General features: G+C 46.3%; 1 protein-coding gene across 2 annotated transcripts in view; it reads right to left on the reverse strand.

Moving 5' to 3' along the window:
* Window positions 1-24,051, reverse strand: part of LOC126418503 (TBC1 domain family member 4) — an 885,912-nt gene that overhangs the window by 403,885 nt on the left and 457,976 nt on the right. The window lies entirely within an intron of this gene.

Raw genomic sequence — 24,051 nt, forward strand, 5'->3', positions numbered from 1 at the left:
ACACAGCAGAAAAAGTAGGCTTCGAAAAATCATTTGAGAACAGTAAGAACGTGTGTGTGTGTGTGTGTGTGTGTGTGTGTGTGTGTGTGTGTGTGTGTGTGTGAGAGAGAGAGAGAGAGAGAGAGAGAGAGAGAGAGAGAGAGAGAGAGAGAGAGAGAGAGAGAAAATTCAAAAGAGAGGTGAAAAGGTAGTCAGGAAAGTTTTTGGACCAAATTATACTGAAGAAGGAACGTACAGACTCAGAGCAAATGAAGAAATTGAACAGGGTAATACCAACATGTATTTGGATACGATAAAACGCAGGCTGAAACTCTGTGGGTTGTGGAATTGTACGAAACTCCAACTAAAGCAAAAACTGAACCGATGAAAGAAGACCTGAAAGGATAACACAATTTGATGTACAACATACGAAAATATTGGGCAGAAAATTCGCGGCTAAGCAGTTGGCTAGCACCTGCACCAGTTATTAGGGCTTCTTTCCGTTCCAATTATGACTGTTTAAACGCCTCTGCGCCTTCTGTAATTAGCCAAATCCTGTCTTTGTGATTGTGACGGAAGCGATACGTAGGGACTTGAAATACATTCTTAGATTCGTCACTTAAAGCTGGTTCTCGAAACTACCTATACCGGTTTTCACCCAATAGTTCGCATCTATATTACTGAGTCTGCCAGCTGAGGTATATCATCATCCCTGTGACTCTCAACAATAAAACCTGCTAGCTGTATATGGTACAGCTCCCATACTCGTTAGCAAAGGTCTAACATGACTCGCAGGTATGGTTCGAAAGCAATCTCGTCTGAAGTGTGATTACATTTTCCCAGTATCCTCGCAATAAAACGAACTCTATCACATGCTTGCTCTCCAACTGAGCCTATGAGACTGTTCCATTTTCAGAGCCCTACAGAATCTTAAACCAGTGTACACTCCTGGAAATGGAAAAAAGAACACATTGACACCGGTGTGTCAGACCCACCATACTTGCTCCGGACACTGCGAGAGGGCTGTACAAGCAATGATCACACGCACGGCACAGCGGACACACCAGGAACCGCGGTATTGGCCGTCGAATGGCGCTAGCTGCGCAGCATTTGTGCACCGCCGCCGTCAGTGTCAGCCAGTTTGCCGTGGCATACGGAGCTCCATCGCAGTCTTTAACACTGGTAGCATGCCGCGACAGCGTGGACGTGAACCGTATGTGCAGTTGACGGACTTTGAGCGAGGGCGTATAGTGGGCATGCGGGAGGCCGGGTGGACGTACCGCCGTATTGCTCAACACGTGGGGCGTGAGGTCTCCACAGTACATCGATGTTGTCGCCAGTGGTCGGCGGAAGGTGCACGTGCCCGTCGACCTGGGACCGGACCGCAGCGACGCACGGATGCACGCCAAGACCGTAGGATCCTACGCAGTGCCTTAGGGGACCGCACCGCCACTTCCCAGCAAATTAGGGACACTGTTGCTCCTGGGGTATCGGCGAGGACCATTCGCAACCGTCTCCATGAAGCTGGGCTACGGTCCCGCACACCGTTAGGCCGTCTTCCGCTCACGCCCCAACATCGTGCAGCCCGCCTCCAGTGGTGACGCGACAGGCGTGAATGGAGGGACGAATGGAGACGTGTCGTCTTCAGCGATGAGAGTCGCTTCTGCCTTGGTGCCAATGATGGTCGTATGCGTGTTTGGCGCCGTGCAGGTGAGCGCCACAATCAGGACTGCATACGACCGAGGCACACAGGGCCAACACCCGGCATCATGGTGTGGGGAGCGATCTCCTACACTGGCCGTACACCACTGGTGATCGTCGAGGGGACACTGAATAGTGCACGGTACATCCAAACCGTCATCGAACCCATCGTTCTACCATTCCTAGACCGGCAAGGGAACTTGTTGTTCCAACAGGACAATGCACGTCCGCATGTATCCCGTGCCACCCAACGTGCTCTAGAAGGTGTAAGTCAACTACCCTGGCCAGCAAGATCTCCGGATCTGTCCCCCATTGAGCATGTTTGGGACTGGATGAAGCGTCGTCTCACGCGGTCTGCGCGTCCAGCACGAACGCTGGTCCAACAGAGGCGCCAGGTGGAAATGGCATGGCAAGCCGTTCCACAGGACTACATCCAGCATCTCTACGATCGTCGCCATGGGAGAATAGCAGCCTGCATTGCTGCGAAAGGTGGATATACACTGTACTAGTGCCGACATTGTGCATGCTCTGTTGCCTGTGTCTATGTGCCTGTGGTTCTGTCAGTGTGATCAAGTGATGTATCTGACCCCAGGAATGTGTCAATAAAGTTTCCCCTTCCTGGGACTATGAATTCACGGTGTTCTTATTTCAATTTCCAGGAGTGTATTTTGCACGAGTTGAAACTGTAGTCTTAGGAAAATATGTTTTTTTTCTCATTTTGTGACGTGCACAATTTCACATTTCTCAACAGTTAAAGTAATTCGCCAGGCTTTGCACGACTTTTAAATCGTATCAAGGCCATGCTGAATATTTGTGCAGCTTTTTTCCGACAGTAATGCGTTCTAAACAGCTGCATCATCTGCGATAGTCTCAGGTTGTTATCAGTATTGTCTGCAAGTTCATTAATAGACAGTATAAACAGCTAGGGTCCCAAAACACTTTCCTGGAACACAACACACGTTGCTTTTTCGTCTGTCGATGACTCTCGAGCCAATATAACTTGCTGCGTCTCGAAGTACGAAAGCCTCAATCCAGTCACAAATTTCGCTTTATACCCCATACGATCGTACTTCCGATAATAAGCGTCAGGTGATACTGAGTCAAATACTTTTTCGAAGTCCGGAAATACTCCATCTACCTGACTTCATTGATACGCGATTTACAGGATGTCATGTGAGGAAAAACGAAAGTTGGGTTTCACATGACGATGTTTTCGAAATACCGGCTGGTTGGCATGGATGAGGTCATTCCATTTGAGACACATCACTGCATTCTGAGCTCAGAATAGGTTTCAAGGTTCTACAAAAAATGTAAGTCTAGTGTGTTCTCTTCCAACTACGGGTGGGAGTTTTTGGTTCGATAGTTTTGCGGTATAATCATTAAATAGGGTGCTCCCCGGGCCTCCTATCGCACAGCATAAGCGCCAGACAAGGGCCAGCAGGGTGGCGTGCGCAGTAGACGACTGCGCATCTATCGCGGGACACGGTCTGTCACGGCCGAGTTCAAGAGTTCACTCATCGCTGAGCAGCAGCCGCATAAACACGGGAAAAAGTTTCTCAGAGGCCGCTACCAGTCAGAAAATTTGTTCACTTACTTGAATTATTTAATAAAGCAATGTGTTTCGAGATATAAACCTTCTCTTCGGGCTACCACGGCAGTACAAAAACATTTAAAAAAGCACACGTCGCTGTTTTAGTCAGCCCTGTCACGTGCTGTTACCATCCTACGAATAAAGAGAAGGAAAACTTGATCAAATGAACACACTACATGTCTGCCTCTCGCCGGCCTCTACTTCGGCTGCGATGGCAAGCAGAGACGAAGAACTGACAGGCATTTCTAACTTCCCTCCTTCAGCATACGTTAGTCATCAACACATGTTGTAGTTCTCCCCCCCCCCCCCCCTCCCCTCCCTCCCTTCTTACATCTGTTGTCCACGTTGCACGTTAAACAAAGTCAGTTCAAGAAATTAATAAGCAGTCTTTTATGAAGATTTGAGAGCAGCGAAGATTACAATAAACTTTAAAGTTCACCTAGCTTTTCATGTTGAGATGGCTAGATTTCTTCTTGCCTAGGGGTCTGATTTTTGAAGCTAAAAATCTAACATTAGGCCCTCACGGTTGGTTTGAAAAATGGTTCAAATGGCTCTGAGCACTATGGGACTTAGCATCTATGGTCATCAGTCCCCTAGAACTTAGAACTACCTAAACCTAACTAACCTAAGAACAGCACACAACACCCAGCCATCACGAGGCAGAGGAAATCCCTGACCCCGCCGGGAATAGAACCCGGGAACCCGGGCGTGGGAAGCGAGAACGCTACCGCACGACCACGAGATGCGGGCTAGGTTGGTTTGAACTAAATAAATTGTAACGTTGTTGTTGCCGAATTTTTTACGTAAATATATGTTCCACTGATTTTCTCACATTTTTGTATATGACACAGTATTTTGAATTTTTAGATTAAAAAACCGAAATTACATTGTTCGCACCTATTATACACAAATACGTCCGATCATATCAGAGGCAAGCTTACGACTCTCTCATTCTGCGAAAATAACAATATTCCAAAGGGTATGCAATTTTTCTAAACAAATGACTTCCTACTAGTTTTCGTTACATTATTAATTTCGATTTTTATTTCATAAATGAGTCCGTAAATAAACATAGTAAACAGTACAGGATTGCGCAATTAATAATAGAAATTTTAAGTGTGCAAATAATTCGTAATTTCAGATATTTCTTAAAAAAATAATTTTAACTGTATATTCAGAACTAGTACTTATCAATTATATCATCGAAGATAAAATATTTTTTAAACTAATTCCTTTTCATAAATTTTAGCTTGAAATATAACATTGTGTGTATAATACACTACTGGCCATTAAAATTGCTACACCACGAAGACGACGTGCTATAGACGCGAAATTTAACCGACAGGAAGAAGATGCTGCGATATGCAAATGATTAGCTTTTCAGAGCATTCACACAAGGTTGGCGCCGCTGGCGACACCTACAGCGTGCTGACATAAGGAAAGTTTCCACCGATTTCTCATACGCAAACAGCAGTTGACTGGCGTTGCCTGGTGAAACGTTGTTGTGATGCCTCGTGTAAGGAGGAGAAATGCGTACCATCACGTTTCCGACTTTGATAAAGGTCGATACAGAGATACGTAAACAGGCAGAACAGTTTGCGGTCGGCAACGCCTATATAAGACAAAAAGTGCAAGTGTCTGACGCAATTGCTGGATCAGTTACCGCTGCTGCAGTAGCAAGTTATGAAGATGTGAGCTTGAACTTGGTGTTACAGTTGGCGTTCGAGCGATGGGGACAGCATCTCCCACGTAGCGACGACCATTTCACGAGTGTACGTGAATATCAGGAAACCGGTAAAACATCAAACCGCTGACATCACTGCGGCCGGAAAAAGATCCTGCAAGAAAGTGACCATCGACGACTGTAGAGAATCGTTCAACGTGACATAAGTGCAACCCTTCCGCAAATTGGTACAGATTTCAATGCTCGGCCACAAACTAATGTCAGCGTGCGAACCATTCAAAACGAAACATCATCGATGTGGGCTTTCGGGGCCGAAGGCTCACTCGTGTACCCTTGATGTCTGTACGACACAAAGCTTTACGCCTCTCCTGGGCCCGTCAACACCGACGTTGGACTGTTGATGATTGGAAACATGTTGCCTGGTTGGACGAATCTCGTTTCAGATTGTATCTAGCGGATGGACGTGTACAAGTATGGAGACAGCTTCATGAATCCGTGAACCCTGCATGTCAGTAGGGGACTGTTCAAGCTGGTGGAGGCACTGTAATGGTGTAGGGCGTGTGGAGTTAGAGTGATACGGGACCTGTGATACGTCTTGATACGGCTCTGGCAGTTGACACGTACGTGAGCAGCTTGTCTGATCACGTGCATCCATTCATGTCTGTTGTACATTCCGACGGACTTGGGAAATTCTAGCAATACAATGCGACATCCGACACGTCCAGAATTTCTACAGAGTGGCTCCAGGAACACTCTTCAGATTTTAAACATTTCCGGTGGCAACGAAACTGCTTAGAAACTTCCTGACGGATTAAAACTGTGTGACAGTCCGAGACTCGAACTCGGGACCTTTGCCTTTCGCGGGCAAGTGCTCTACCAACTGAGCTACCCAAGCACGACTCACGCCCCGTCCTCACAGCTTTACTTCTGCCAGTATTTCGTCTCCTACCTTCCAAACTTTACAGAAGCTCTCCTGCAAACCTCGCAGAACTAGCACTCCTGAAAGTTGGAAGGTAGGAGATGAGTACTGGCCGGAGTAAAGCTGTAAGGACGGGGCGTGAGTCGTACTTGGGTAGCTCAGTTGGCAGAGCACTTGCCCGCGAAAGGCAAAGGTCCCGAGTTCGAGTCTCGGTCCGGCACACAGTTTTAATCTGCCAGGAAGTTTCGTATCAGCGCACACTCCGCTGCAGAGTGAAAATCTCATTCTGGAAACTGCCTAGACATGAAAATTATTGAGCATCTCTGGGATATGTTCAAAAGAGATCTCCACCCCTTCCTACTCTTACAGATTTATGGACAGCCCTACAGTATTCATGGTGTCTGTTCCGTCCAGCACTACTTCAGACATTAGTCGAGTCCATTTCACGTCGTGTTGCGGCACTTCTACATGCTCAAGGGGGCCTACACGATATTAGGTAGGTGTACCAGTTTCTTTCGTTCTTCAGTGTATAAAACAGTTTCAAATGTCTAATTACATTACAAATGAGCCTTTTGGAAATCCGTTAAGTGTTATCATTATCAAACACCGGATGGGTTTATCCTACGTAATTTGCACTACGTTTTGAGAAAAGCTACTTTTTGACGCACATCAATCTTTATGACATATCTACTAAACTGTGTTTCGTACGATGATACCGGGTACAGCTCAATTCCATTTACAGACTTTGAGGGACCAAGACGGCTAAGTCCTGCCTAAGAACTCATGTCCGGAAACGTTCCGTTTTCCTGCTATACCCAAAACACCACAACACACGTTGCTCTCTGACTCCTGTTGCTTGTCGTCTGGGTCCACTTACAAGTAGGGTTCGATATGAGGACCACCAACGTCAGTACAGATGCGATGCCACCGCAACACGTCCCAGTGCACACGATCACCACTCCCTGGTCCTCTAGCATCCGCCACTGCCAGTACGTCCTCCTCTGGTGCCAAAGGGGTCTCGTAGATCAAGGACTTCATGTGGCCCCACAGCTTGTAGTCTACCGGGTTGAGGTCGGGGAAACGTGCAGGCGAAGCAATCGCGCCACCAAGATCTATCCACATATGTGGGAAACGTGCCATCGCGCTGGAACGATATGTTCCATGCAGTGGAATGGGACATCAGGTGATCGGTCAATGACGTACGTAATATCCAAGTCACTTGCGCCGAAAATGCGGGAGACGTAAGCGTGTGTTGCGGTATCTTGTCTCTCGCGCGGAAACGGCACGTTTCCTATGCTACACTTCGTGCCATGGCGGCTTCGGCGAGGGCGTGCACGCTATCCTAATGGTGCTACTTGTGCGTGCGTTCCATCGATTCTGGCCCCCGCCGTATCGCTTTTTCCTGGGTATGTGTTCCCTCTGGGGTTATGTGGTAGTGGGTGGTGTGTGGGACACGGAGCTGGACGGGTTTGCCCGAGTACTCGGCGTCCTGGCAATTGCAGCGAATTGAAACCGTTGACCGTTGGGCTATGCAGGCCCGCGTTTTCCTGCAATATTGAAGAGCGGGCAAGGAGCGGCTCTCGTTGGGTGTAACCTACTTACAAAGTGCGTCAGTCAATTCTGGTGTCCTAAACACGCTGATATGTACTGAACAACTTGTTAGCAGCTACGAGCAGCAGAGCAGTATTATCCGGTGCCTACCTCGAGTCCTGAAGCTGCTGGCCTCTTTGGCGTTTATGTGGAATTATGTATGAAGGCTGTGCAGTAATTGCTGTACTTAAAGACTTAATTCTGCCCCGCTGTGAGCTGGCCAGGTGTCCGGCTCCTTCATGCCTTTCGGTGGCCCCTTTTAGGGCTGGGAGTGTCAATTTTGAGGTTTCTGTAAGCGCCAAGCTAGTATTTTTGCAATGTTAATCCGGTACTTGAAATCGTTGTTTGTTATCTTCGAGTATTTGATACTACTAATTGTAATTTCTGTTTGTTGTAAACTTTATGGCCCTTCCTGGGGCGAGTTATTGGATTTGGCCTGTAACTAAAGTTATGCGCGCTCAGTCTAAAGGGACGCACGTGTGGGTCATGTGTGTGTGTGCGTCTCGTATTTGCACACTCTCTTATTCCGTGTTGAGGAGCCCTTCCGGTTATCGGTATACGTTTTAACCGGTCATTTGCTATTCTTTGCGTATCCTAATTACAGTGTCTGTTCGTTCCTAAGAGGCGCCAGTAAAGGTATGCGCCGGCCGCGGTGGTCTCGCGGTTATAGGCGCGCAGTCCGGAACCACGCGACTGCTACGGTCGCAGGTTCGAATCCTGCCTCGGGCATGGATGTGTGTAATGTCCTTAGGTTAGTTAGGTTTAAGTAGTTCTAAGTTATAGGGGACTGATGACCTCAGCAGTTAAGTCCCATAGTGCTCAGAGCCATTTGAACCATTTGAACCTTCTGCTCCGACAGCTTTCCCGTCATCACACGAAGCCTAGGTGCTAGCAGGTCACATGCGCTTCTGCGGATCTCCCGTTCCAGCCTGAAGTTGACTAGTTAGTTGCCTTTCTTTTGGTAGGATTTGGCTTCAGTGTTTCTGGGGAAGTAATTTACTCAGTGTTTCTATTATTGCAAGGTCCTTGCATGCATGTGATGAAAGTCTTTGGGCAAACTGAGCACAGAGCTTCTTGATTTATATTTTTAAAAATATTAGGGTTTAATTATCATCATCATGTTAATAGTGTTTTAGGTGCTCGGTAGTTTATTTAAGTACTTAACTTCATACACACACATCAAAAAAAGTTTTGCATCACCCCGGTTCCCAGAGCTCCTGAAGATAGACATTGATTGTGGATGTTGTATAACAGTCACAGTCCCTTTGACTGTTCAGGGATGTCACTAAACCCGCCCAAAGATGTAAACAACCATGAATGAGCAGCGCCTATTAGACGGAGCGGTCCGACAACCGATCAGTTCCAGTCATTACACCAGGAAGGAGGTACACGGCTCGTATTGTCTGTAGATCAACCACGCCTAGACGGTCTATACCGCGGTTCGATCGGTCCGCATTGTCACTTTGTGCCACGAACGGTTCTCAACAAGGGAAGTGTCCAGGCGTCTCGGTGTGAAACAAAGCGATGTTGTTCGGACATGGAGGAGATACAGAGAGACAGGAACTGTCGATTAAATGCCTCGCTCAGGCCGCCCAAGGGCTACTACTGCAGTGGATGACCGCTGCCTACGGATTATGGCTCGGAGTAACCCTGACAGCAACGCCACCACGTTCAATAATGCTTTTCGTGCAGCCACAGGACGTCGTGGTTCAAATGGCTCTGAGCACTATGGGACTCAACTGCTGAGGTCATTAGTCCCCTAGAACTTAGAACTAGTTAAACCTAACTAACCTAAGGACATCACAAACATCCATGCCCGAGGCAGGATTCGAACCTGCGACCGTAGCGGTCTTGCGGTTCCAGACTGCAGCGCCTTTAACCGCACGGCCACTTCGGCCGGCAGGACGTCTTGTTACGGCTCAAACTGTGCGCAATAGGCTGAACGATGCGCAGCTTCACTCCCGACGTCCATGGCAAGGACCATCTTTGCAACCACGACATCACGTAGCGCGGTACAGATGAGCCCAACACAATGCCAAACGGCCTGCTCAGGATTGACATCACGTTCTCTTTACCGATGAGTGTCGTATATGCCTTCAACCAGACAGTCGTCGGAGACGTGTTTGGAGGAAACCTGGTCAGGCTGAAGCCTTAAGTCACACTGTCCAGTGAGGGCATCAAGGTGGAGGTTCCCTGCTGTTTAGGGGTGGCATAATTTGGGGCCGACGTTCCCTGCTGGTGGTCATGGAACGCGGCGTAACGGCTGTGCGATACCTGAATGCCATTCTCTGACCGATAGTGGAACCATATCGGCAGCATATTGGCGAGGCATTCGTCTTCACTAACGACAATTCGCGCCCCCATCGTGCACATCCTGTGAACGACTTCCTTCTGGATAACGACATCGCTCGACTGTAGTGGCCAGCATGTTCACCAGACATGAACCCTATCGAAAATGCCTGGGATGGATCGAAAAGGGCTGTTTATGGACGACGTGACCCAGCAATCACTGAGGGATCTACGCCGAATCGCCGTTGAGGAGTGGGACAATCTGGACCAACAGTTCCTTGATGAACTTGTGGATAGTATGCCACGTCGAATACAGCCATGCATCAGTGCAAGAGGACGTGCTACTGGGTATTGTAGGTACCGGTGTGTACAGCAATCTGTACCACCATCTCTGTAGGTCTCGCTGTATGGTTGTACAACATGCAATGTGTGGTTTTCATGAGCAATAAAAAGGGCGGAAATGATGTTTATTTTTATCTCTATTCCAATTTTCTGTACAGGTTCCCGAACTCTCGGAACCGAGATGATGCAAAACTTTTTTTGATGTGTGTATGTGTAACAGTCTTGTGGCTAATCAGTTAAGTATTACAGTTTGCTTCGGTTTTTACATATGGGTAGCGTTTGTCCACTTTTGTCGTATCTTTTTTAAGAGACCAAAGTGTGGTCAATTGCCTTACGCTCTCTCGTATTGTTAGTAAAAGGAAAATTTAACGTGATGTGTACCTCCTAGTCATGAGGTGGCTAACAGACTTCGGATAGCAACATTTCATGTACTTGTGTCTAACTTAATACCTTGGAGTAGGCCTGGAGCTCATTGTTGCTGTGGAGATGTTGCATTTTAATGTCTTTTATTTAACATTTGTTGAACTTATATTCATGTCCTGTTGTGTTATTAGCCCACAGTTGTGACGCTGGTCGCGCGGACAGGTCACCGCCTCAGGTTTATTTGATCAAATGTCTGTAATCGGGCCACTATTGTATCGCACAGTTGACATATTCTTCAAGAATCATTTATAATTATATGTATAATGCAAATTTTCCTATGCATTATGATATTAACTGAGAAACGTTAATTATTTGTATGAATCTGGCAAGGATCTTGGTAACTGTTCGTTGGCTAATGATAGAACTGTTATTAATAAAATATATTTGTTTGGGAATGGTAAATGACGCATCAAGTTGGGCCACCCTTTCACTTGTTTTCCTTACTTTAATCTCGATCCTTGTCCTGGTTCTCGCACTTAACCGTCTTGGTGCCCACTACAAGTTTTCAACGCCTGTAAAGAGAATTTAGTAACGCCCTGTATAATTTTGCACGAACATTCAGTAGTATACGTGGATACTGTCTGGCAAAAAATGTGTTGCGAGTAGAGTTACTAGTAAAGAAGTAATAAATTAAAACGTCATATTGAGTACCATAGTGAAAGAAAAAAAAGTCATATCTGATGCTGATGTTTGAGTGCATTAACAGCGAAAAGTAGCACCTGATAAACTTTTGCATTATTTTCTGGGGGATGCCAGCGAGAGAAAGTTTCTGAGCTGCTTGAAATTATGTGTTAAGTTTTTTGCGAGTCACTAAGTGCTCTCACTCTGAAATATTGGATGAACTTAGCTTTGGTAATTTCGGCGTAGCGAGTTACGATGCTTCAAGCATACATACAGTTTATAACTCCAACACCTGACGTACTGTGTCAAACCTTTAACGCCAGATTATAACTTTTAATAAGTGAATTAAGAGAGTAATTTTAATTTTAAAGTCGATCGATAATTATACACTCCTGGAAATGGAAAAAAGAACACATTGACACCGGTGTGTTAGACCCACCATACTTGCTCCGGACACTGCGAGAGGGCTGTACAAGCAATGATCACACGCACGGCACAGCGGACACACCAGGAACCGCGGTGTTGGCCGTCGAATGGCGCTAGCTGCGCAGCATTTGTGCACCGCCGCCGTCAGTGTCAGCCAGTTTGCCGTGGCATACGGAGCTCCATCGCAGTCTTTAACACTGGTAGCATGCCGCGACAGCGTGGACGTGAACCGTATGTGCAGTTGACGGACTTTGAGCGAGGGCGTATAGTGGGCATGCGGGAGGCCGGGTGGACGTACCGCCGAATTGCTCAACACGTGGAGCGTGAGGTCTCCACAGTACATCGATGTTGTCGCCAGTGGTCGGCGGAAGGTGCACGTGCCCGTCGACCTGGGACCGGACCGCAGCGACGCACGGATGCACGCCAAGACCGTAGGATCCTACGCAGTGCCTTAGGGGACCGCACCGCCACTTCCCAGCAAATTAGGGACACTGTTGCTCCTGGGGTATCGGCGAGGACCATTCGCAACCGTCTCCATCAAGCTGGGCTACGGTCCCGCACACCGTTAGGCCGTCTTCCGCTCACGCCCCAACATCGTGCAGCCCGCCTCCAGTGGTGTCGCGACAGGCGTGAATGGAGGGACGAATGGAGACGTGTCGTCTTCAGCGATGAGAGTCGCCTCTGCCTTGGTGCCAATGATGGTCGTATGCGTGTTTGGCGCCGTGCAGGTGAGCGCCACAATCAGGACTGCATACGACCGAGGCACACAGGGCCAACACCCGGCATCATGGTGTGGGGAGCGATCTCCTACACTGGCCGTACACCACTGGTGATCGTCGAGGGGACACTGAATAGTGCACGGTACATCCAAACCGTCATCGAACCCATCGTTCTACCATTCCTAGACCGGCAAGGGAACTTGCTGTTCCAACAGGACAATGCACGTCCGCATGTATCCCGTGCCACCCAACGTGCTCTAGAAGGTGTAAGTCAACTACCCTGGCCAGCAAGATCTCCGGATCTGTCCCCCATTGAGCATGTTTGGGACTGGATGAAGCGTCGTCTCACGCGGTCTGCACGTCCAGCACGAACGCTGGTCCAACTGAGGCGCCAGGTGGAAATGGCATGGCAAGCCGTTCCACAGGACTACATCCAGAATCTCTACGATCGTCTCCATGGGAGAATAGCAGCCTGCATTGCTGCGAAAGGTGGATATACACTGTACTAGTGCCGACATTGTGCATGCTCTGTTGCCTGTGTCTATGTGCCTGTGGTTCTGTCAGTGTGATCATGTGATGTATCTGACCCCAGGAATGTGTCAATAAAGTTTCCCCTTCCTGGGACAATGAATTCACGGTGTTCTTATTTCAATTTCCAGGAGTGTATTTGGTAGGTGGGAGATGAGTACTGGCGGAAGTAAAGCTGTGCGGTGGTTTCGTGAGAAGTGTTCGGATAGTTCAGTTGGTAGAGCACTTGCCCGCGAAAGGCAAAGGTCCCAGGATTGAGTCCCGGTCCCGATCACAGTTTTAATCTGCCAGGAAGTTTCGGTTCATCTCACATTTTACAGACAACTTTACGAGGTCGTTTCGCGCGCGCGCGCGGACACACACACACACACACACACACACACACACACACACACACACACTTTTTTATTTTAATTCTGATTGCGGGTTATCCATTATTCACGCCGCTACGCTTCCCAAAACGCGTTGAAATGACCGCACGGAATTACATGATGGGAGCGGTAACGTTTGTTTATGTATGCAGCAGCCATTAACAGGGCGTGTGGAAGGAAGCCGGTGATGAATTTTCAGATGAAATTGTTCACACACCGCTTATTAAGGGCGACGATGAAAGCGCTGGGACGCAATTATGCCGCGCCAGTTCCGGAACCAATTAGCTTTTATCAGGCACCAGTGGGTGCTCACACACGCGGGAAACCAGCGCCCCACCGCTACGGGGGACCCCAGCTCGTTCGTCTGGAGGCGACCTAGTGGGCAGCATCTGCAGCCTCAGGCGCCGGCCTTAGCTGGGGACGGGGAAGTAATGGATCTCATAATGCAAACAAAGTTTTAAAATGTCTAGAGACGAAGCTCACTAGCTCTGCACTGATTATTATTCAGCTTGCATTTAACACGAATCTCTCAGTGAGTGCAATGTCCCAAGCCACTGGTAAAAAAAGGTGGTTGGTTGATTTGGTGGAAGAGACCAAACAGCGAGGTCATCGGTCTCATAGCATTAGGTAAGGATGGGAAAGGGAAGTCAGCCGTGCCCTATCAAAGGAACCACCCCTGCAATTGCCTGAAGCGATTTAGGGAAATCACGGAAAACCTAAATCAGGATGGCCCGACGCAGAATTGAACCGTCGTCTTCCCGAATGCGGGTCCAGTGTGCTAACCACTGCGCCACCTCACTCGGTGACTACTGTGGATGAGAAGGGTAAGTGAACAAACCCACACAATTTCAGACTACATCTAGATCTACTCTGCCAATCACACTTAAGTGATTGGCAGAGTCTTCATCGAACCACCTTCACAATAATTCTCTATTACAGCAATCTCTTAACAGCGCGTACCAAAGAAACGAACACCTACGCCTTTCCGTGCGAACTCTGATTTCCATTATTTTATTACGATGATCGTTTCTCCCTATGTAGGTCGGCGTCAACAAAGTATTTTCGCATTCGGAGGAGAAAGTTGGTGATTGAAATTTCGTGAGAAGATCCCGCCGCCAACGAAAAACGCCTTTGTTTTAATGAAGTCCACCACGAACCCTGTATGATGTCAGTGACACTCCGTCTCCCCTATTTCGCGATAATATAAAACATGCTTCTCTTCTTTGGACTTTCTCGATGTACTCCGTTAACCCAAACTGGTAAGGATCCCAGACCGCGCAACAGTATTCCAAAAGAGGACGGACAAGAGTAGTGATTGCAGTCTCTTCAGTACATCTGTTACATTTTCTAAATGTTCTATCACTAAAACGCGGTCTTTATCTTGCCTTTTCCACAACATTTCCTGTGTGTTATTTCCAAATTAACTTGTTCGTAATTGTAATTACTAGGTATTTAGGTGAATTTACGGCCTTCGGAGTCTGATTTATCGTGTAACCGAAGTTTAACGGGTTCCTTTTAGCACTCACGTGGATGACCTCACACTTTTCATTATTTACGGTCAATTGACAATTTTCGTACCATTTTTTTGATCTTCTTATGAGTTTACTAGACGATAAACGATAGCATCATTTGGAAACAACTGCTCCTAAATCGTTGATATTAAGTAAGGAACAGCAGACGGCCTATAACACTACCTCTGCGAACGCCAGAAATATGCGAAGTGGGCTGCTATCGAGCCGTACGGGCAGTTCGTGTCAACGAATTGCACGCACGGATTCACGATTGCCGGTTCACAAACAGCGCCAACATGAAGCACCTATAATGTGAGTTACAAATATAATGACATGCTCTATCCAATGATGGGTGTCCGTTTACTGCACGTCTTGGTATTTTTCAACAGTCGTGTTCTCAAATCTGCAGGTATTTGAATCCTGCCTCGGGCATGGATGTGTGTGATGTCCTTAGGTTAGTTAGGTTTAAGTAGTTCTAAGTCTAGGGGACTGATGACCTCAGATGTTAAGTCCCATAGTGCTTAGAGCCATTTGAACCATTTTTTGCAGGTATTTGTGAATAACGCTGTAAATAGTGATCGACATTTAAAAACCATTCATACGCATTCGTACACATTCTAAGAAAAAAAATTATCCGAACAGAAAATCGGTGGATGACATGTCCATGTACACAAAAACAAATTATTACAGTTTCAGAAAGATTGGATGATTTATCCAAGAGAAAGAGTTTCACATATTGATGAAGTCAGTAACGCGTTGGTCAACTTCTGTTATTCGGCTTGACATTGATTGATACAGTTGTTGGATGTGCGGCTGAGAAATACGGCGCCAAATTCTGTCCAATTGGCGCCTTGGATCGTCAAATTCTGTAGTTGGATGGAGGGCCCTGCGCATAATGCTCCACATGTTCTCAATTGGGACGAGATCCAGCGACCTTGCTGGCCAAGGTAGGATTGGTAAGCAAGAAGACAGGCAGTGGAAACTCCCTCAGTGTGCGGGCGGGCATTATCTTGCTGATATCTAACCCCAGGATGGCTTCTCATGAAGTGTGCAAGAAAACGGGGAGTAGAGTGTCGTCCACGTACCACTCTGCTGCAAGAGTGCTGCATTTGACAACTAAAGGGGTGCTGCTGTGAACAACAATGGCACCCCAGACCGTCGCTTCTGATTCTCGGGCGACAATCAGTTGATGTCCCACCGCTGGCCATGGCGTCTTCAGACACGTCCTCCTTGGTCAGCGGGGTTCATCACCAATGTAATGAGGTCCCAGGCGGAATATTACTGAACGAATTTGAAAATTTAAAATAGTGTCATTATGTACTTACTAGCCTTTCCCCATGGCTTTGCCCGCGAACCTGTTTGACACATACAGGGTGTCTATAATGAAGTTCCAGTTTGAAAACGCCGCAGAAAGAGAACTACTACTCAGAACGAGGTCAAATTTGAACAGCATATTATTGACGCAGGGGGAAACGTCGGAAAGCACTCAAAAAAACTGACCAACAGATGGCGCTGTAAGCATAAGAATGTGCACAATAACAGACGCGCGGCACAGGGCTGTTCCTCATCTACGTGATTACTCTGCTGTTCACGATAAAGTGCCTGGCGGAGGGTTCAATGAACCACCTTCAAGTTGTGTCTCTACCCTTCCTCTCTCGAACGGCGCGCGTGAAAAACGAGCACTCAAATTTTTCTGTACGAGCCCTGATTTCTCTTATTTTATCGTAGTGATCATTTCTCCCTATAAAGATGTGTCCCAACAGAATGTTTTCGCAATCGGAGGAGAAAACTGGTGATTGAAATTTCACGAGAAGATCTCTTTGTTTTAATGATTGCCACTCCAATTCACGTACCATGTCTGTAACACTATCTCCCCTATTTCGCGATAATACAAAACGAGCTGCCCTTCTTTGTACTTTTTAGATGTCATCCGACAGTCCCACATGATGCGGGTCCCACACGGTACAGCAATACTCCAGTACAGAGCGGACAAGCGTGGTGTAAGCAGTCTCTTTAGTAGATCTGTTGCACCTTCTAAGTGTTCTGCCAATGAATCGCAGTCTTTGGTTTGCTCCACTCACAATATTATCTATGTGATCGTTCCAGTTTATGTTATTTGTAATTGTAATCCCTAAGTATTTAGTTGAATTTACAGCCTTCAGATTTGTATGACTTGCCATGTAATCGAAATTTACCGGATTTCTATTAGTACTCATGCGAACAACTTCACACTTCTCATTATTCAGGGTCAATTGCCACTTTTCGCAGCATACAGATATCTTATCGAAATCATTATGCAATTCGTTTTGGTCATCTGATGACTTTACGAGACGGTAAATGACAGCGTCATCTGCAAACAATCTAAGACAGTTAACGTCCGAGACACTCAACACGACTGTCTCTACGAAGGTAAAGCTCTTTTCTTTGCGCCAGGAGTCCTGCAGAAGTTCCGGATACTCAAGGGTATGAAAAAAGGCATTGGTTCGATGTCTGCTAAGAGTCTGGAGAAAATAATCACAAAATGTGAAAAGACAGGTTCTTCTGAAGTATAGTGTAACAGAGGAACGAAAGCAGTTGATACGGCGTCAGCTCAAGATGTGGCCACAGCGCTGTAGCGATGGTCTGCAAACATGCGGTGCACGGGAAATTGCCTGAACGTTGGACATACCTGTGAGCATGGTGCATAAAATCCCAAGAAACACCCTGGATTGCTATCTATATAAGATCATCCATGATCAGGAGTTGTTGCCTGCTGACCTGCCAGCAAGACAAAGATTTGTTCTGCAATTTCTTGCTCTCATGGAAGTGAACAATCAATGGCCATGGAACATTCTGTGGACAGAAGAAGGCTAATTCTATCACCACGGACATTTCAACACGCAGAACTGCAGAATATGGACACGCACGTACGCACATCAACCGGTATTACTTCATTCTGCATAGGTGCGTGTGTGGTGCCGATTGGTGGCATCGTTTGTCGTAGGCCCGTATTTTTCCGGGGAGGTGAGTCCTGCGGATCTTGTTACCTGTACCGTTATCCTATGAGTGTCTTTTGCGCACCAGCGTCATTCCGATACTTCAACAGCCTGTATGTGTGGGTAGGATCATTTTTATGCATCATGGCTCTGACCCACACATTACACAGGCAGTTAAGCGGCTGCTGCAGAGGAATTTCCGAAATGCTAGAATTATCAGCCGTCAGTTCTCTACAGCCTGGCCGTCCGGATCACCTGATCTTAATCCGCCTGATTTCTGGCTGTGGGGCTGTGTGAAAGATGTTGTGTTTAGTGTACCAGTTACGAACGTAGCTGAATTCAAGCCACGCTTTGCGCACCGCATTCTGAACGTGACCCCCGCGAAACTCCGATCTGTTGTCGAATGTGCTTTTTGTTGATTTCAACTTGCGGCAGAAAACTGTGGACAGCGGATTGAACGTGTATTGCGGCAGTCTCGCGAAAGTTAGAAACCGGTCCCATTTTGCTTTATATGCGGTTTTTAGCCCCAGAACAATTAAAAACCAATTTTTCCCGACAGATGTGGAACCACTTTCCTGTGGCGGATAGATTACCTGACAAACAGTGCTACATACTTTGACTGCTCAGCTTATGTAATCATGCACATTGGAGAGTACTGATGGTGTACTGTGCAACTCGAACCACAGCCATCGTGTTGAGATTCTGCTGTCATTTGTAGTTGACCTCATTTACATTAAGACGCTAACAGTGCCACATATTGGTAAAACTTACATTAATTCTTTTTGTTCTACGACGTTTCCCCCAGCGTCATAATACGCTGTTCAAATTTGACGTCATTCTGACCAATGGTTTTCTTTCTACAGCATTTTGAAACTGGAACTTTAATTATGGACACCATGTATATTGCGCCCATCTCCTTCTCCCTCCCCCCTCTCTTTCTCCTGCCTCACCACATTCTTTCGTTCATCTCATTCTCCCACTTCTATTTGTCGATCTTCTCCTCTCCCCTGTCTTTGCCAATATCTCCTCCCTCCCCCTCTGTCCACATCCTATTTCCTCCCTTCTCTCTGTTCATTTCTTCCACCTCCTTCTCTTATGTTCTCCTCCAAACTGTGTATATCTCCACGTCCCCTCTCTCTCAGTACATCTCATTCTCTTACCCCTCTCGCTACATCCCCTTTCCCTTCTCTCTGTTCATTTCCCCCACTCCCTTCTCTGTGTCCTGTACACTGTGTGGATCTCCCTCTCCTCACTCTCTCTGTGCCTCTCCCCCTTCCCACTCTGTCCATCTCGTCCTCTCCCCCCTCTCTCTTCATCCCCTCCTCTCCCTCTCTCAGTTCATACACTTCATAATCTCCTCCCCCACTCTGTCCATATCCTCCTCCCCCTTTTCTCTGTCCACGACATCCTGGCCCCTCACTCACTAGCCATCTCCTGCCCCCCCCCCTTCCCCCCTGTTGTCTCTGTTCAGCTGTGTCCATCCACAATTGTAGCCCCTGCAAGACATGCCGATACTAGCTGCACAGCATGTTATCACACAAGGCAGCCTACTTGTCAGGGGTACAAAACACTTTCTTTGCCCTTATCCCTTCTCCTATGGAAGATAGCAGGTTACCTCTACCCCCCTCAATACTGATTCTCAAATAAGGAATGTGGCAAGCAGTATGTGCAAAAAATTTGGTTGAAATCTGTCCAGTGGTTTAGGAGGAGATGATGGACAGAGATGGATAATCCTATGTTAAAGGTTTAATACAGTAAGACAAGAACTCCAGTTAGAATGTATGTCTATGGCTTGAGTCAGTGTATGTCACAGCTGTGCAAATTTCTCAGAATACATTCATCCATTATTTGAAACTAAGAGCACTTACTGACTTGCAATATACTTTACACATAATGCCAGACCTTTTTTAAACTTTTTCTGTCTTACATGCTTAACGTCAAATATTAAAGGCACTGACTCACTCGTAATGTAATCAGTCGTATGAAGCTGCTTTGTACTTGGGAGTTCGATTCTTTAAAAACTCTGTAGTTCACTAGTTATGACGAACAGGGGATAGTAAACATATACAAAGAAAGGCGGCACAAATGTTGACAAGTTTGAGCCACAGAGGAGCGTTACAGAAATCTTGAAAAGCCTTTATTTGTAAACTCTTAAGGATAACCACAAATTATCCCTTGAAAATCTACATACAAAATTTCAACAACAACTATTAATTGCAAAATGCAGAAACATTCTTTGTTCCCCCCGCATATCATGAAGGCAAAATTGAAGAGGTATTTAAGCCGTCTTTATTCCCGCGCTCCATACGTGATTGGAAATGGAAGCAATATTAGTACCCTCTGCCACGTAGGAGTAGACATGGCGGACGGTATAAAGAGCAAGACTCTGCAGGCAGGAGAAAGTCACACGCTCGGCGACCAGGAGTACCCCAGCCGCGCAGTGTGGTCACCAGCTAGAGCGCCTGGAGGGCGCCGCAGCAGAACTGCGTCTCTGGGCCACAGCAGCGGGAAGTGGCGCGGACGGACACTCCCCCCACCTCGCGTCCAGCACAACCTGTTCCTTGCAGGCGCCGCGCCAGCCAGTCTGATGAGCGCTGCGATACGATACGTGGGAGAAGCCGCGTCGCCCGACACGAAAAACCTGTCTCGGAAGGACACAGGTTGGTGCAGGTTAAGACATCGCCGACCGGACGACATTCCCAGCGTCACAGCGTGTCCGGGTAACTCTATACGCGAGGCCTACTTGCTGGTCGTTTTAAATGCTGCACCAGAGGCTTCTGTACCTCTCTGCTCCTACAAATTATACTCCACAAATACAGCAGTCAGTGAAGTGTTAATGTGGCGTCTAGGAATTTTCGCGTACCCTGGCATGCGCTATTTTCAACAGCAGAAACCCAGCATATATCAGCTAGGAGCTAGCGACAGTTGCCGTTATACGCCCATACAAACGACCAGCAGAAAATATACAGTCTGATTCCGTGACGATGTTACAGTCTCCCAGCGATGATGGACAGGGATTGAAACACCCCCTTTGGAAAATTATAAATGACTGTGCTGGTAAACTTCTACGTTATTTGATTTTCAAACAGCTGAGCAAACCTGAACGTACTCAGACATTTCTCTCTTTACTTATTCTGATCAACACTAAACTGACACACAATACTTTTTTAGTGCAACGCAATCTGACTTTCAATACTCCCTACAAAAGAATGGCCCTGACTAACAATAACCTATACCTTTCATGAATCACTTACCTCACAAAAATCTTCATTACTGGAACTACTGCAATACAGCGAGCGCCAATACTGCCAGCTAAATAAAAGATTCTAACTACTGAAGGCACTAACTACTGATAGGCATACTTAGCAAATGAAAGATTTTGATAGAGAACAAACAATGTATTTACCTTAATAATGTTCAAAAGTCATCATATTTTCATGATATCCAGTATTACAAATTTACTCTTTCTGATGACACACGTCCATATCGTCCGCTCTCAAAATTCTGCCATCTTTCTCCCCACATCCACCACTGCTGGCGGCTCACCTCCAACTGCGCAACGCTACGCGCTGTTCACATCCAACTGCCCAACACTACAATAGCAAAGCCAGTGCGCTGATCAGAGGAGTACATGTTGGTATAATATAGCACTGCTACGGTTTACCTGGCACACAACGTTTCAAGGTCTCTGAGGTTCTTCGCAGACGACACATTTATATACTGAGTACAAGTTGCTATGCAAGAGTTACGAAGTACAAATGACGTAGCCGACAGCTGATCCACAACAAAAATAAATGTAATACATTTGAATAAGCGAAAATCATCCGCAACTGGTCGACTCGGCCCATGGCGATCAATAAGAAAAATTAGTATGTTAGTCTAGGATTTTCAGTATGCAGTGATTTAAGGTGAAACCCTACGTAACTCTTGTTATGGTGAGATGGAGATACCAGAAGGAAGTGTAGCTCACCCACTAAACGAGTCATATACAAACCGCTTGTTCGGCCAGTCCATGAGTGTTGTTGGTCGGTCTGCGACCCACACTAAGTTGTGTTAACAGAAGAGGTAGAGATGCGAAGAACAGCTGCAAGATTCGTCCCCGGCTTGATGAGGCATTGCGAAAGCATCACGGAAATGCTCCGGGAACTTGAGAGGGAAACTTTAGAATCAAAAGTGTAAAATCGTCAACGTGAGTACTAAAAAATACTATCAAATTTCGGTTACACGATAAATCACACAAATTTAAAGGTTGGCGATTCAAATAAATACTTTGGGGGTTACAATGACGAACATCTTAAATTGGAATCTTCGCACAGAAAATTTTGGGGAAGGCGAACCGAATTCTACGTTCTATTTATTGGCTGTCAATGAAACCATCCGTGATGAAATATGAATTGTGTCGCCAGTTATCGTCGGTGAAGGTAGGGTGATAGTTACTGAAAATTGAGCTATTCCAAGATTTCTGCACGCCGAATATCGAAAACGTTGACCGAGCAGAATAAAGGTGGCATGGAAAGCAAAAGCATCCAGTCTGTTGCAGCGCTTTAAAGTCGATGGTGATGGCAAGGAGTTTTCAAAGAAGAGCAGTTCGTTTCGTATTATCACGAAACAGGGTAGAGTGTATCACAGACATTATAAGTGAAATGGTATAGCATTAAATCAAAGGCGTTTCTCGTAGCGGCGAGATCTTTTCACGAAATTTAAAACAACTGTCACCAACGAATGCAAATTCTTTTTGTTGATTCCCTCCTACAAAGGGAGAAAGGATCGTCATAATAAAATAAAAGAAATCACAGCAAGCACGAAAAGACTTAGGTGTTCGTTCTTCCCACGTGCCCTTCCAGAGTCGAACGGTCGAGAAATAGTATAAAAAATGGTTCAAATGGCTCTGAGCACTATGGGACTCAACTGCTGAGGTCATTAGTCCCCTAGAACTTAGAACTAGTTAAACCTAACTAACCTAAGGACATCACAAACATCCATGCCCGAGGCAGGATTCGAACCTGCGACTGTAGCGGTCTTGCGGTTCCAGACTGCAGCGCCTTTAACCGCACGGCCACTTCGGCCGGCAAGAAATAGTCTACAAGTGGTTCTATGAATCTTCGACAAAACAATGAAGTGTCATCCGCAGAATAGTCATGCAGATGTGGACGAAAGGCGCTGCGCGTCGTGAAAATCCTACTCTGGGAGTTTCCAGATCCCGAGGCCAACACTAGTGAAGAAACATACAGATTTCTTCGACACACACTTCGCATAATGGCACCCACAGTGAAGTGACAGAAATTCAGACTTATAAGAGGCGTTTCTGTGAAACATTTTATTTCAAAAGCACACGTATCTAGTTATTGTCGCCTCCAATTCACTCCCCCCCCCCTTCCCCGCCACCCATCTATTGTTACAAATAAAACAGTGTGATGCGTGCCGCTTTGTATTTCACTGCTTCAACGACCGGGAATTTTGTTCCTTTTAATGCATATTTGAACTTGGGGAATAGGTAAAAGTCACAGGGTGAAAGATCAGGCGAATAAGATGTGTGTTCTAAACTGCGATGCTGTACTTCACTAGAAATAGACAATGCAGAAAGAGTCGATGGGTTGTCTTGATGCGGAACCCTCGATTTGCTCTTCCAAAATTCGGGGCTTTTTTCTTATTTTCTCACGGGGCAGAGGAAGACTTATAAGGTAGTAATGTTGATTAATATTTTGATCAGCAGGAATCCAGTGAAGGTACGCAACGGAAAAAGCAGTCATCATCACTTTAAATCTTAATTTGCTCATTCGAGATGTTTTCGCTCTCGGTGAAGTTGGGCCTGTCCAGTGCATGAAATGGTGCTTAGTTTCTGGATCGTAATTGAAAAACTAGGAATCGTCACATGCTACCACTCTTTCCAAGAAATTAGGATCGTTTTCAATAGTATTCAAAATGTCAGTACCAAAATTTTCACAAGCTACTTTTTGTTCCATCATGAGAATTTTCGGCAATAGTACCACACACATTCTCAAGTTAAACTGGTTATGTACAATTTTCCTTAGCACTCTTTGTCAATTCCTACAGTTGCAGTAATCGATCAAATACTCAACCGATGGTCATATCGAATCAGATTACCTACTGTTTCCATCAGTAGAACGAAAAATCAGTCCAAAGTTGCAATTTTTTTAAAACTCTTTGTTCACTATACGATTAGTTTAGGACCGAAACCCATTTTCAGATCATCGCAACATAGTCGAAAGTGGCATTTCCGAAGATGTCAAAAATGTGCAATAAACAGTTACAACGTCTACAGGTAACACAGTTACCTGTATGCAGTGTAACGATTTGAAAATGGGTCTCAGCCAGAAACTAGACATCGAGTGAATGAAGAATTAAAAAGAAAATTGTAACT

Source organism: Schistocerca serialis, chromosome 9 (genome assembly GCF_023864345.2).
Source record: "Schistocerca serialis cubense isolate TAMUIC-IGC-003099 chromosome 9, iqSchSeri2.2, whole genome shotgun sequence".
NCBI classification, from domain to species: Eukaryota; Metazoa; Arthropoda; class Insecta; order Orthoptera; family Acrididae; genus Schistocerca; species Schistocerca serialis.